Below are 13,218 nucleotides of genomic sequence, written 5' to 3'. Positions count from 1 at the left end.
ATGGTTTAAACCCCCATCAGGAGATCGCCCTGTTACTCGTATGCGAATCGTGGACTGAGTTTTCCTCTCCTCTCTGCAATCATACACACAGTCTCACACACAGTCACTCTGGGGTAATCACTCTCAATTTTTTATGCCTATGGGGGATGGGACGACTTACCCTTATCTCAAGGCTGTCCATTCAGCCTCTACCGTTCCTTTGTCCATGGAATTTGTTTCTCAGTCGTCCGGTAAGCTATCTTACTCAAGCCCCACACGTTGGGCGCCAGATATCCGGGTCCAGCCGGATACAACTGTGGGGTCCGTGAAGCAACCACCTAAAAAGACCATAGGGGGAGAGAGGGGAGACCAAGCACGCAAGAAAGACATAGTCTGTCTAATAGTGTCAAGGCTCGTTTATTGCAGGTGCAGGGCAAGAATATATATGCTTGAGGTAGAGGGGGTGGTGGTGATTAAGGACAGTTTGTACCAGGAGGGAACGTGAAGAATTGTTATGGTTTGTGGCCGTTGGTCTTAACGATGCCTGTTTTCAGGAGGTAACTTGTTTGTTCAGATTCCAAAAGATCCTTATCTTGTTTCTGGTCATAAGTTGTCCCCAAATATGGTCTCTGACAATTTCTCCCTTTTTCTTTTTTCTTAATAAATTTGTTAATTTTTGTTATAAAATTTTGTTATAAAATATAATAAAACATATATAAAAATAATATTTGTTAATATTCATCCTGATTTTTTAGTAGAACTAAATTATTTTACTGGGCTTACCCAGATACTATCCCCAGTTATAATTTTGTTGCTAGCAAGAGGAACACTTCTCATGCTTCCAATTGTGGTTGAATAGGAGCTTGGGTAGAAGAACTACGTGATTCTTAATTAGTGAGGTGAGTTGGTTTTCTATCTTATATCCAGGTATACCTAAGCATTGTATTCCTCAAAGTCCAATTGGTCCTAATCTACAACTTAGCTTTGGATTATGGACACTTTTTCTTTTTTCTTCAAGGTCAACTTGGGCTGGAGCTCTAAGTTATCAGGGCTGTTTATTGAGACCCACTGAGAGGAGACTTTTAAGATGGACATAAAAAGTTGTATGGATTAAGATGTGGGGAGATCAATCACAGGAGTTAGTCATTGGACTTTAGCAGAAGTTACTACAAAATTCCTAAAGGTCTCCTGGCTCCAGGACTTGTGCCATAGACCTGCTTTAGGGTGGAGTATTGATCTTGGAATAGGCCCAAGATTTTTATGTGCAGGAAGGCCATATGAGGTAGTTGGGTTTTTATTAAAAACTTTGTTATAAATAAAAATCTAGAGGCTTATTACCAGATTTATAAGCATTTATTAGTAAATAGAAAGAAATATATAGATAGAGAAATAAGTCTCATTCTTTCTTACTTTAGGGGTAGATCTGATTCTCCATGTAGCTGGCTTAGACCAAGGCTTACCAGAGATGGTCAGATAAGAAAAGGCTAAAAGATAAATACCAGCCCAGAGACAAGTCTGGAAGCCAAGAGGGAAACTTGGCTTCCCACCTTCACTTTTCAAGCCCAGTTGCTCCTCCTTCTTATCCTTGTCCAATGGCTTTTAAATGTCATGCCACAATGTCTCTGCCACACTGCCTGGGACCCAGGCATCTGACTGTCAGACACGACAGGTGCTAGAGATCCAAGACCCCTAAATAATTTACTTCATACAATGCCCCTGCTTCATTCTTTGGGAGACCAGCATGTTAAGTCTCCCCATTCTTGGTTCTCAGGGAGATTAATATGTCAGTCTCCTCAGTGAATTATCCCACACATGGATTTTATACATTTAGGATTTTTCTCATGAAGGGGTACAAAAACATAAAAGATATGGTATATTTAATGGGGGGAGTTACTACAGTTTGGGGAATTAAAAAATAGAAGGAGAGACAGAAAAATGATTGATAAGCACATTGACTTGGCATAAGTGTTTATAATCAGGATAAATGGAGGGTTCAACCTTCTCTCAAATCAGTTCATTATATCCAAAAGTTCAATCCAAATCTCCTGATGTAGTCTTTAATTTCTGCAAGCAAACTTATAGAACCTTCAATAGAAGATCTGCTTTCCTGGTCCAGATTATTTGGCAATTATTCTTTTCCTAAAATTACTTGAAAAGATCTTAGACTTTGGACTTTTAGGATAATTACAGATCATATACCAACAATAAAATTGACAAAGGATTCATGGCTAAGCCAAAAGGTATACAAATCAATTTTCAAGAAGAAAGATAAAAATAAAATTAAAAATATATGTTAAAACCACATATGTATATAAATTTGAGTATAAATTAAAATCACAACAGGTCTTTGATGAACTATCAAGGTCTAAAGGAAGTAGCTTATATTATACAAACATGCAAGACAGGTGCAGCAATATTGCAGTTACCCGCCATTAGCCAGTATTGTGCCATAATAAAGAAGAAAGAAGGGACAAAAGTCTGAGAAAAAGGGAGATATGATTCCATGGTCTGATTTCTACTTCAATCATAGGGATAGCTTGTAGCTATCAAGGCAAATGTTTGAAAGTTACATCTATTTTTATAGGGGGAGAAAGCAAGCTGGGGTTCCAGCACAAGATTTTCACATACACAGTAAAAGTAAATGATTGGTAAAGTGATAATAGTGTGATCTTGTTTACCTCATCAAGTCTACAGAGTGACTTCTATAAGATAATTAATTAACTTGTAACAGCCTAGTTTTGATTCCCAAGGAAATACATACATCAGTGATTTTCCAGGGTGAGAGGGAGGGGGAAGTTTGTGGCTTCAGACCTCGAGCTGAAAAGTTTGAGATGTGTGACAGACTTCAGCCGATTTATGACTCTAGGTTGTGCTTAATAGGGTCTCAGACTTTTTGCCTTCCATGTCCCCAGAGTTTTGTTCAAAGAACTTTGCCCTCCTACATCTCAATTCCTAGGCATGGACTTATCCACTTGGCCAATAAAATTGTCATGCAAAGACGTTGGTGGGGTAACGTAGGCCAAACCACAAGTACATACCATCCTAGGGGAAGGGCAGAGTAAGCTGAAGAGTTACAGACATAGAATTGCCCAACCCCATGGTAAATCTGCCTTTAGCTGGGATGAGGCATGTAAAATGGATCTTCTTGTTATTATAATAAATGGTTTAGTTCACTGGATAAGGTGGTATACCAGTGAGGAACAGGGAGTGAGGAAATCCCATGTCAGAAAAGGAATGGCAGCTCCTTTTCTCTTACATAAGTGATAACATCACTTACATAAGTGATACCCCTTGAGGAAATGGCTGAGGGTATTAGATGTCACTCTCCCCCAGTCAGCCCCACTTGTAGATGGTATCTAAGCTGCTTCCTCCATGAGGATTTAGTGGCAGGCTTTGGTCTAGGCCTTACCATAGAGGGAATGATCTCAGTTGCCTTTTGTGTGACCAGTCCCTAGTTTTGAGGCAACTCTTCCTAATATTTATTGAAAGGCCAACACAAAAATCTGACTGCTACAGAGGGGTTTATTATTGGGGTTAGGGTTAAATTGGATGAGGAGAGAAGGGATTAGGAGGCCCTGCCAAGGTCCTATATGGTCTGTAATCTGAAGGGTCTGTAACAGTGCCCAACAAAGGTCTCTGCCCCTTCCCAGCTAAATATCCCCTTTTCTGTAACTTAATCACTAGTTTGTCCTAAGAGAACCAATAGAAAGTAATTCAGGGAGGCAGGGAAGGTCAAGGGAAGTGTGCCCTCCTTTTAGGATCCAAACAATCCCCCCTTAAAGGACTGAGATGTCTTTCTTCAGTTTGAGGGAAGTAATAGTTGTGTATTTGATGGGAGATCAGCAACAAGCTTGGAGAAAGGAGCAAGGTCCTCTTGGATGGCTTCAGTAATCCTTCAGCCCCCCCCCCCCCAAATTGCTTCAGGTACCAAGTCAGAAGACACAGAAGATCCTCAAAAACTCCTCAGAACTGTTTTGTCCTCCTAGAAGTCTTTGCTCTCTCAACTGCCACTCAACTTCTTCCAGTCCTCATCTTCAGAATTCTAAATTTCACTGCCACCAATCCTTATAGGTAGTAACAGTTGTAAAAGAAATACAGAAATCTATGATAAAAGAGTCAGTAAAATGAATTCTTCAATCTGAGCATATATAAAGGTGGACCAAAGTGAGGAACATCCTCCCTCAAGAGCACCTTAGGAACAAAAGCTTCTGTAGCCTGGGTATTGGGGAAGGCTTCTGTCCATCTAATGAGATGGCCCACTATAAAAGGATAGAACTTTATAATTCTCAGTCTTAGGCATAGTGATGAAATCACTTTGCAAATGCTCAAATGGTATCTAAACCAGGTGATGCCCACCAAAAGCCTTGGTATGAATAGCATATTGGTTAAATGCCTGGCAAGTGGGGCAGGCTGTACACAACACAGAGGCTATAGTGGTTATACTAGGGATATCCAGGCTTTTTTAACAGAGTCCTAAATCCTGAATACCAAAGTGACCACTCCTGTGAACAGATAAACATATTTGATGATAGAAACTTCTAGGGAGCAACGGCTTCCCTTATGATGACATTCACACCCTCTCAATCTGTTTTGTTCTCTTTTAAACATTTGCTTCTATTTATCTGCTTCCTGTCCATTATAAGAGAGAGAGAGAGAAACTCGTTTCATTATTAGGTATTAGAGTTAAAATCAGTTCAGGTTCTTCTAAGTCAGCAAGCTTAGTTGGAGTTTCTGCCCAAAGATTCCTCTTGAGATGAGTCAGTGTCACCTAATTGAGCAGAACAATGAACCACAACCAGAGCAATAGAGAGCAAGTCTTTAATGATCTCTTTGTTTGCAATACATTTATCAGCAGATGGTAGAAAGCCTTTCTGTAACCAGAGCATTCCCAAAGAGCAGTAAATACCAAAAGAACACCTAGAATCTTTATAAATTGTTGCTTTCTTCCACTTGGCAAGGATATAGCCATGTTTCAGAACCAGTAGTTCTGCACCTTAAATATTAACATTTGAGAATAGTGAAGCTGACCAAACAGTCACAAATTCTGTGCCCATAGTAGCTCCAGTGTAATTATCCAATCCCTCATAAAAGAAGAACCATCAGTGAGTAAAACCAAATCTGAGTTTTCTAAGGGTGTGTCAGATCATCAGGGGCTTTTTAGTTATTTCTACCACTTATTCACAATCATGTAATGATTTCCCTGATACTGTCAAATTTAGAAGTAATGTTGTAAGATTGAGGACTGAATAGCATTTTAAGGTAATATTTTCATTCCCTAACTGTTACCATACAACTAGGAAGTCTTTGATCTGAAAATGCATGCATCCTATGTTGTAGCAATAATACCTCAACCTCATGGGGGCACAATATTATTCATGGACACTCCATTACTAAATCAGCAGATTTAGTCACCAGCAATGCTGTGGCTACTACTTCTTTAAAACAGAGTGGTGCTCCAGCAGCCACTGGGTCTAGCAGTACTGAATAATAAACAATTGGGAGCTAAGCAGGACCCAAAGTTTGACGACACCTGAAGCTACCTTACTCTGTTCATGTTGATAAAAGGTAGATGGCTTTTTTATAATCTGGAAACCCTAGAGTAGGGGCAGACAGAATGGCTTGTTTTAATTCTGAAAGAGCTAACAAATGTTCTGTACCTAACTGGAGAGGTTCAGGGACTGAATTTTTTTCAGAGCTACAAGGGGGTTAGCAATTTCCCCAAAATGAGCAATCAGCCTACAGAACCCTGTTTCCCATAAGTCTGAACTCAGCTGTTTCTTAGTAGATGGATTAGCCAGTTGCTGAATAGCCTCAATATTCTTAGGAGAGATGGAGCAGGCTCCAGCAATCAGAACAAAACCTAAATATTCCACCTTTGAGAGAAACCACTGAGCATTTGCCTTAGAAACCTTGTTGCCTTTTCATGTGTGGCTTCAAGAGATGGAAGCTAATGTCTTCCTGGCACATATGGGCATTTGTTACTGCTAAAAGTAAATCATTCCCAAATTGTATTAAACAGCTTCCCTAAAAATATTAACTAACTCCCACTTTAAAATTCGTGAAAACAAAGTTGGGCTCTCTACAAATCTATGAGGTAAAGTTGTCCATGTCAAAGAAAGCCTTCCAGGTTAAAGCAAATATGTTTTTGAAATCTTCATGGATATGGTTGGAGAAAGATGCAGAGCACAAATCCACCACAACAACATATGTGACTGCACTGGAGACTGAAGAGATTATTGTAGCTAGATTGGGGACAACAGGATGTCATTTGATTACATTACTATTGCCTTTAGATCTTATACAAACCAATAAACAGGTTTCACATCTGGGCCTGGCTTAAACTTTTTGAAAGAGAATAGGCAATTTACATTCAGATTTACATGGAATTATTATCTCTTGCTCAATTAATGACTCAAGTGTGGGGGAAATTCCTCCAACCACATCCTTTGCTAGAGAATACTGATTAATGGAAAGAGGTGAGTCACCTTTTGTTTTAATCTGCACAGGAACAGCTGACTTAAATAGGCCTACATCTGAAGAAGATGTAGCTCACAGAGACTCAGGAATATATACAGGAATTTCAAAGGTAGGGGCCATCACCTCCTGACTGTCAGGATTCAGGACTGGAAACAAGGTCAGAGAGTCTTCAGATATTTGTAGGGAGAAAGAGCCATCTGAGGAGCATAATATAGTGGCCCTTATTTTACATAAGGGATCTCTTCCTAATATATTTTTTGGGGAATCAGGTATTAAAAGGAATGAATATTCTAATGATCGAGATCTGTGGGTTTTAAAATATATCCTGGCTGTGAACTGCATTTCTCAGTATGCCCCAGGGGTCCATTCTCCCTATTTCCTAGACCAATACAATGCTAGAGAGAGACCCCCACTCCCCACTTCTGGGTGTGGGATTGGTCTATATAAGCCCATGCCAAGGCCTCTCTCTCATGAATAAGGATGGTGAATGGGGTTAATAGTATTTTTGAAAAGAACTTGATTCAAAGTGAAAGTGTTAATTTATTTTAGTCAGGGGAAACTCCAGTTGCTTATGCTTTCAAAGCTTTAGAAAGATTGGAGTTTTCTTTTTAGCTTTTCTGCAGGTCTTATGGTTATCTTTTGAAGAGAAAGCTCCGGGACATTTTGAGGCTTCCTTGACACACCTACCACATTTAAAGAAACAATAGAACTGCATTCAGAATTAGGTCTGCTCCCTAAAACTGACTTAGAATCCCCAATGTCTAGGAGGCAGTCATAATATGTATTCCCAACCTTGAGGATCATATGAGGCTCTCTGCTAGGGGGAGAGGAGCAGACTGGAATAACTGGCATGAAAACATTAGGTCTGAGAAGGACAAGGCTTCATTCCCCAACTCCAAGGTCTCTTCCCATCTCTCACACCATTATAAATACCTCTGGCTATTTCTCTGGGGTCCCCTACACTGATTATAAGTTCCCTGATGGCTGCTATGGTTTGAGTTATACTTTACCCCTGTAAGATTTAAATTAATGTCAGTACTCCAAGTATCATATTTTATAAGATTTATTAGTAATCACTTAAAGTAGAAGAAATAACATAAAAAAGTAAAAAAAGGTCTGAGTAAAAATACATGGGAAAAATTCCCTTGCTTAGCTCTGAACCAACCTCCAAAACTGCCTTACCAGGATCAGAGAAAGAGACGGGACTACACCAAAATATATCCTCCCTACATTAGCACATAGCTAAACATGTAAATGAGATGCTGGGAAAGAGTCCTGGGGAGAAAATTCTAATTACACACCCCATTAGAATAACTAGTCCTGTTAGAGAGTCTATTATTATTATTTCTCCAGTTTCCCTATTATCCTGCCTTTTCTTATTATACTTCATAGCTATATGGCCTTGTGTGCCATAAGAATAGCATTGTATTGACCCTTTATCTGCCAGGGTCCTCAGCATTTCTCTCAAACGGGTCCATGCTTTTCCTCAGTTGTATTTGTTAAACCAGGAGCTAACATAACTGCCTCATTTTCCTTGTTCTGTCTTATTTTCCAAATCCTCTTTCCATTATTTCCTTCTCCCAACTTTCACAGTCTTCAAAAACATATGCTGCTATTCTCTTTAACTTATCTATGTCTATAATAGGCTTATCTGGATAATTCTTGTGAAAAAACTAATTTCTGGGCAAGAGTGATTTACAAAATGTTTTCTTGTAATCCAAGAATCTCTCAATTTTTTGAGACATCCAGCCCAAGATGTTTAGCTCCTACTTCTATAATCCTACCACAAGAGTGGTTTGGCCTTTCATCTTGTTCCTGGTTAATATACTCAAATTTTACTCAATTCTCTGATCTTGAGGAACAAGACTTCAGACCCCTTAATAAAACCTCCCTGGCTTCACATAATTGTATAAAGTCATCAGCTATATTTGGGCCCCATTTTGGATCTTTAGACTGCTGTTTTTCAGTCTCATCCTGAAAATTATTAATGACTGCAAATATGACCTGATTAGTACCTTTACTCAACAAAGCATAGAAGAGACCCATGACTTCAGTCCAATTTGGATTCTATGTCCTAAAAATGTTCTTGAATCTCATAATTACAGGCAAGGGTTCAACAAAAGAAGGAGTTCAGTCTATCCATCTATAATGACATTGGGGCCAAAAAGGACATAATTTTTTTGTTACTAAATTTCCTCCATAAGAATTAATGGGTACTTCCTTCAGGGGAAACATGCCTTTATTTGGGGTTCCTTGGTACCCACTATCAAGTCTGAAATCTAAGTAGATATGGAATAAACAACATATGAATTGGGGGGGAGGAAGAGAAGAAGTTGAAAGGGGTGAAACATCGGAAGGGGGAGGAATAAGAGGAGAAGAGAGGGGAGGGGGAAGTGGGCAATGGGAAGGACAAGAAGGGCAGGGAGAAGAGAAAGGGGAGGAACAGGAGGAGTAGAAAGAGCAGGGACAGGAGGAGGGGAAAAAGCTGAAGGAAGAGGTGTCAAAGGAAGAAGAGGGAGGGTACAGAGGAACTGGAGAAAGAAGGAGGGGAAAGTGAAGACCCAAGAAATATGGAAGGAGGGGCTAGAGAGAGTCAGGGTGCCATGGTGAAAGTCAGATCTTCTTCAGAAAGAAATAAAGCAGGGATTTGGGTGAAGGAGTTCAACTGAAAATTTGGGGGAACAGGAAAGTATAGCGATTGGCTTGGCAGAATGGTTAAAAAAAATAAACCCCGAACAAACCAGTGAAAAAACTCTTTTGGATTATCTGCTATTATTTTTTTTTCTTTAATGAAGTGGGAGTTTATGGACTCATTTCTTAATGATTCACTATCTATTTGTTAGCCTTGAAGGACCTTTTAAAAACTTAAAGAGTCTTAGCTTGACTTTGATTTTGCACATAAGACTGAGGAATGGAGTGTCTCTTTAGGAAGGTGGTGGTGAGCTCTGGGGGTGCAGGTGGTTGTGTACGATGGCTCTGTTGTTCCGACACTGTGGCTGCTTTCTCTCTGTGGTGGCCTGCGCTCATGCTGGGTGGTGTTGCATAATGTGGTGATTGATTGTGCATTCCATGGCGGGTTGCTGGGCCAACTTATTTAAATTGACTCCAGAAATCTGAGTATGAGGAGTCTTTGGAGGCAGAAGCGCTTGGGTCAGTAATTGAGGATAGCTCCTCTGAAGGGCAAAGGGCTTCAGACAACTTAACCTTACTGTCGGTGGAATGGATGAAACAAAACTTAACAAAGACAGTTTTGCAATATGTTTAATATGTTCAATAACTTGAATCTGGTTGTTCATTAAAGCTAACAGTTCTAGAACTTGTTCAAGCTTTTCACCCACCTTCTCAGCCTTTCTCCCCCACGTCATCTTCTCCATGATTTCTGCCAGTTGCAGAGACACAGCTGACACGGATAGTTCTTGATCTTGTGCTATTTCTGGTGGGGTTTCCAAGATGCCTTTCAGTTGTGTAAACAAGTTGCCTTGCAGATTCATTAATAGGAATAGTATGGTACTCAGATCATAAATCAATAATAGTAAAACATTTGACATCCCAAGGAATGATGGAGATAATGTTGGATAGACTAGGTACCACTGGGTGTCTAAGTATTACATAAAAATCAATAACCCTGAAATCTTGAATAAAATGATAAATTGGTTTCCTATCTAGATCTGGTTTAGGTTTCTTTATAAATAGTATAGGAAAATTACAGGATGACAAACACTTCATTAGGATTCATTTAAAAATAAGTTAATTAACACCAGGCTCTATTCCCTCAATGCTTCCTTGGAAAAGGATATGTTAGTTTAGAAGGATGGTGCCTATCATTTACCTTCATGGTAACAGCTACAACTGATTGCAATAACCCTGCATCAGTGGAAGAAGTTGTCCATATAGATTCTGGTATTAGATATGGAATTAGAAGTGATCCTACAAGTGTACATACAGAGGGGGACCCATAAAGGGCTCCTCTTCTGTGAAATGGCCAGTATCTAATACTATAGTAAGACTATCTAATACTATAGTAAAAAATATAGTAAATAAAAGAATCTTAGGTAAATATAAGGACAACTTGTCCCTATATTTACCTGAGATAACTTTAGCAGAAGTATAATAGATTTTGTTCTAGGCCCCCACTTTTACTATGAATGTCTCTGTGCTTCAAATATGTTTCTTGTAAACAGCACACTGTAGCTTTCTGGTTCTTAATAAATTCTGTTTTGCACTTCTCTTTGATGAGGGAGATTCAGATCAACAGATAATTTGCCATTTTCCCCCTCCATCCTATCTTCCCTTTCACTGTAATAACTATTCATACCTCCTTTATGTGACATAATTTACCCTATTCTATCTTTCCCTTCCCTCTTCTCCCAGTGCAATACTCTTACCTTTTAACTTTTTTCTTCTTCTGGTTATCATCATGCCATAGTCAACTCACACCCACTCTCTTGGTTTATGTATTTTTTTCTTGCCCTAATAGTGATAAAGTTCTTAAGAGTTAATAACATCATCTTCTCATATAGGAATATAAACAGTTTAAACTTATTGAAACTCTCTTATATTTCTTTTCCTGTTTACCTTTTCATTCTTCTCTTGAGTCTTGAATTTGAAGATCAAATTTTTTGTCATCTCTAATCTTTTTATTATTAATGCTTGAAGTCCTAAATGTCTTCAAATATCCAATTTTTTCTCCTGAAGAACTATACTGTTTCACTCAGTAAGTGTTTCTTAGATGTAAAGCTAGCTCCTTTGCCTTTTGTAATATATTTTAATCCCTGAGATACTCTAATCCTCTAATGTTGAAGTTGTTATATATATATATGTATATATGTATATATACATATATATATATATATATATATAAATATATATACACTCTGTAATCCTGACTTTTGCTCCATGATATTTGAATTGTTTCTTCCTAACTATTTTGAAGTAATTTCTCCTTGACCTGGGAGTTCTAGAATTTGGATACACTTAGGAGTTTTTCTTTTAGGATATCTTTTAGGAAATGATTGGTATATTCTTTTAATTTCCGTTTTCCCTTTGGTTCTAGAATATAAGTGGAGTTTTCCTTAACAATTTCTTAAAATATGATGTCCAAGTTCTTTTTTTATCAGCACTTTTAGGTCATCAAAAATTTCTTAATTTATCCCTCCTTAATCCATTTTCTAGATTAGTTGTTTTTCTATTAAGAAATTTCACATTTCCTGATATCATTTGTTTGATTTTATTTCTCATTGAGTAAATAACTTCCATTTACCCAACTAATTTTTAAGAAAATAATTTCTTCATTGAGCTTTTGTTCCTTCTTTTCTACATGGCTAGTTCTAGTTTTCAAGAAGTCATTTTTTTCAGTGAATTTTTGGACTTCCTTGTCCATTTGACCAATAGTTTTTTAAAGAGTTGTTTTCTTTGATGAATTCTTGTACATCTTTTCCCATTCTTTTGTTCTTCCATTACCAAACTGATTCTTTTCCCATGATTCTTGTATTACAGCCATTGTTTTTCCTGGTTTTTTGTTTGTTTGTTTATTTGTTTGTTTTTGGTCTGGTGGTCTCCTTGCCAATCAGAGAAAGTAAGGAGGTTCAGTAATTAGGGAATTTGCCTTGCAAGAAAAATTGGTGAGAATGCATTCAAAGAGCACAGGGTGCTATAGAATATTTGCCAAAGTGGTATATATGTTTCATCATCTGAATTTAAATAGCTGCTAATCCTTCTTTGATGAATAGAATTCAGGCCAAAAGATTGGTCGAAGGAGAAAAGGAATAGATGAATCCATCTTCAGAAAGTTAATTTGGGTACATGAATAGAGTTCTAAACATAAATTTAGCAGATGCCATGAAATGGACAGTTAGATGGCATATGGAATATCTGGCAGAAGTCTGAGGATCCCACCTGCATAAAGGATGAGAAGTTATCAGGAAATGCATTAATTACATTAACAAGTCTCATGAAGTTAAGTAAGAGAGTAAAGACAATGAGATGTTTTATCTGCCTTGTTGATGGTCAATATTAATCCTAGAGTGGAATATGACTGAGCCTATAGATAAAGTTTGGGGACTCTGATATGCCAAATTTAGAGCAACTCTGAGGCAGTGCCAGTTCAATCTCTATACCTACTGTGGTTTCACATAATGATAGGCTCTATGAGGAAAACAAAGGAAGGTAAAGACACAGTCCCTGATCTAAAAGGTCTTATACCATGGTTAGTATGTTAAAGTAAACATAAGTTAAGCAGTTAGAAAATAGTGCAAAACAGGAAAACCAGGAAAATTTTTGAGAAATGCTGTCAATATTGAGTATGATAAAAGGATCATTGTGGAGTAGACAAGAGGATGTATGTGAAAATATCAGATTTGTATAAGTATTTGTATAAGGATGAAAGAAGACATATTTCAGGTTCAATGAACAGCATAAGCAAAAATACAGATGTGAGAATGACATAATTTATGATGAAAGGTAGATATAGTAAGAAGTCCAAGGCCCTCTTATTCAGTAATAGGAATACCTTAATTGTTGCGAAGAAAATATAACGAAAGTGAGAGTGAACTGAAGAAAGACACCTTGCATTTTGATTTTATATGAGAGCAGTGGGTAACCATGATATATTGCAAACGTCGCAGGTACATAGATTTTACAGCATTATGTAAAGTGAGTTACATGAAAGAAAATCTGAAATGTCAGCTTAGGGAGCTTTTGCAAAAATCCAAACTTGTCATATTTCTCTAGCATAGAATCAGTGTATGCTAGGGATCAGAGAAA

The sequence above is a fragment of the Monodelphis domestica genome, chromosome 3 (genome assembly GCF_027887165.1).
Source record: "Monodelphis domestica isolate mMonDom1 chromosome 3, mMonDom1.pri, whole genome shotgun sequence".
NCBI lineage: Eukaryota > Metazoa > Chordata > Mammalia > Didelphimorphia > Didelphidae > Monodelphis > Monodelphis domestica.
The sequence above is the reverse complement of the archived record's forward strand: the minus strand, read 5'-3'. Positions refer to the sequence as shown.